Raw genomic sequence first — 3,358 nt, forward strand, 5'->3', positions numbered from 1 at the left:
TGGACATCCTCTTAATCACACTCCACAGTCCTGTGGGATGAACCCATTGCAAATAGAATGTTTTGAAGGTCGTTTTAGGTAAGATGTAGACCACCTGGATGAAGTTTCCTGTTTATCCAACTGCCTGGGATCCTTTAGAGGCAGAAGAAATTCAGACACAGCCAGAGAAAGCCATGCAGAGAAGCCAAAGCTGGAAATCAGTGGAACCCAGAGGAGGAAGGAGAGGACATCATCATGTACCACAAGGTAGGGACACAAGCCAAGGGGCAAGCCAGCCCCAGAACACCATAGACTTTGGGAAGAAAGCATCACCTTGTTGGTACCTCAGTTTTCTACTTCTCCTACACTCAAAACAATGAGCCAATAAATTCCCATCATTTAAGCTGACCCATTCTGTGGTATTTGTCAGCCGGAAAAATCAAGAGACCTGTAAACACATTCACACACTGTGACTCATAATTTAATGTTAGGTACATGCCCAAGAGAAACCTCTGCATATGAACACAAGAGATAAATAAGAATGCTCAGGACAACTTACCTGGAGTCAATGTAAATGCACATCAACATTAAATGCAAAGCAAGTGGGTCATAATAACCAACTGCTATATTATTAAATGGCAGTAGAAATTAATGAACTACCACTACAGATAACAATAGGGATGAATCTTCAGGTGAGTTTCAGTCGAAAAAGCAAGACTCCTAAGAGTGCATTTGGCATAACATACTTGTTAGAAAGTCACTATATTAGCTGATACAATCAATATATTGTTTAGGCAGAGTGATAGGAGTTATTGTTCAAAAAGCCAAAGAGTGATAAACAGAATTCAAGTATGGAAGTTATTTAGGATGGACATAGAGAGATCAGAAATAAGCACAGGGTTCATGGAAGTTATTGTCAGGATTCATGGTTTTATACTCTATTATAAGCAAATAAATGGAGAAATGAAAGAGAACAGGGCCATGAGGAGACCAAGCACTGGTGCTGATTTAATGGACCTGAGGTGAATTAAATAGCCATACATTCCTAGGAGAGGACAGGGACAGGGGCAGCGAGGGAGGAGAGCAGGGCCCTGTATCAATCTGGCCCTTTTCTTGCGAGTCCCTACTGTGAGATCCAGGCCTGGATCTGCTGCTCTAACCTGGTGAACCCACAGGACAGGGATGCACACTGGGCTTATAAGGGCACAGAGCAGGGAGTGACAACCTCCCCTTGGAGACATCACAGGGAATTGATAGTATTTATTTACTCAATATCTTAAAGGATGGGCAGGACTTTGCCAGTGGACCCAGGCACTGAGTGGCAAATCCAAAAAAAGTTCCACAGAGCAGATCAAGGCCTGTTGGGGACAACTGAGAACAAGGAGCCCTGAGCCTCAACAGACTTGCAACCCCTACACTCTGGTGTATAAGACTTACCCCTCTTGGCTAACATGGAGGTGAAGAAGGTCAACCACCACACCAGGGAGCCAAGAGTGCCTACAACGGAAAGCAGGAGAATTGCATCCAGCATCCATGTGGAATCTAAGCCCCCTCTTGATATAGATGTGGAGTGGACACAACCATTCCAAGGTCCACAAGATGGAGGAACAGAATATGGATTAGAGTGGACTTACTGATATTCTATTCATGAACTATTGTGATTAATAATTGAAGAAAATGTGGCACTGGTGTGGAGAAAGTGGCCATGGTGGCTACTGAGGGTAGGGAGTGGGAGGAAGAGATGTGATGTGGGGACATTTTCAGGGGTTGGAGTTGTCCTGGGTGGTGCTGCAGGGACAGTTACCAGACATTGTATATCTTTCCGTGGCCCACTGGGTGGACTGTGGGAGAGTGTGGGCTATGGTGTGGACCATTGACCATGAGGTACAGCGGTGCTCAGAGATGTATTCACCAAATGCAATGAATGTCTCATGATGATGGAGGAGGTTGTTATTATTGGGGAAGGAGTGGGGTGAGAGGGGTGGGGGTATATGAGCAACTCATTTTTTTAAATGTAATATTAAAAAATGAAGACATTAAAAAAAAAAGAAAGAGAGCAGATCCTGAAGACATGAAGTGGGAGGAATGGGCTGGAGAAGAACAGGACTATCACCCAGGACCTGAAACACCTGCTGAAGATTTGGACTCAGCTCCAAGCAATCAGTTCAAGTCGAGCAGTCCACACCATGGATAAATGAAATAACTATGTCTTAATAAGGGGGCAAGAAAGTGAGGTGGGACAGGCATTCAGGAGAGGGATGACAACGTGCCCAGGAGGGTCGGGCAGGGCCAGAAAAGGAGCCCATTCTGAGAACAACTCCAAGACCTCCAGATGTGGGACTTATGTGTGAAGGACACAGAGCACTGGGCACTACCAGGGAAACCAATGAGCCCTGTGAGAGACCGTGATGAAGGGGAGGCACCCCCATCTCTCACCAGGAACCAAGAACCACTGACTGGGTTCCCATCCTCTGTGCTTCCTGCCATCTGAGCTGCTTTCCTACTGCAGGTCATTACCCTGAGGCAACAGGGTTGAATAGTCAGACTGATCATGATTTGGTGAGTCGAGGCTCCAGGGCTCCCCCTAACCACATACCCCAAGCCTGGGCCAGCTGCTGCTGGTTGTGTTATCACTGAACCTCCTCCACTGCTTCATTCTCATCCTCTCCACATTCCTCCAGCTCAAGGACTCTGACATTCTCAAACCCATGCCCCTCATGCCCCACACCCTCCCTGCATCCTAGAGCCTAATCTCACCTCAAGAGAAGGTAAAGGCAGATGGAGAGCAGGGCCATCAGGCCAGTACCCCAGACAAGTACAGAGCACCCCCTGTCCTGGGTACTCGTTCCCCTGGTGGTGGTGGGCATTCCAGTAAACCTGAGTCCAAGTACATGGGCTCCTCCATCAGCCACCCATTTCCCATCTGCTTTGTGGGCCCACCCCCCTTCTGGGATTTGCTCTCTTGGCTGCCCTTTCCCTGTAGCCCTGGGCCTGACCACCCTGGCCCCAATTACAGGATTGAAGATCTTATGCCACAGCAGCCCCAGTTCGGGCCCAGGGCCCCATCGCTGGGCTCCATCTCTCAAGTGTCCAAGCATCACACCAGCAGACCCCCTGACCCACCTGCAATAGGATATTGAACTTGTGAGCTCCATGAACATTTAGGCCTCAGAGCTAAGCCTGGGGCCCTAGTGGAACCCTTCCCAACAGCGACACACCACCTCCCTGAGGCTCAGGGGCTCTTGACCCAGGGTCTGCCTGGATGAACTGGAAAAGCCATTTCTCTCCAGTGCAGGGAGGGCACTGCTGAACTGGAGCACAGCAGCTGCAGTGCACACCCTCAGCCTTCTGGGAGCAGGAGGGTTTATAGCAAGTTAAG

The sequence above is a fragment of the Dasypus novemcinctus genome, chromosome 18, assembly GCF_030445035.2.
Source record: "Dasypus novemcinctus isolate mDasNov1 chromosome 18, mDasNov1.1.hap2, whole genome shotgun sequence".
In the NCBI taxonomy this organism is placed as follows: Eukaryota; Metazoa; Chordata; class Mammalia; order Cingulata; family Dasypodidae; genus Dasypus; species Dasypus novemcinctus.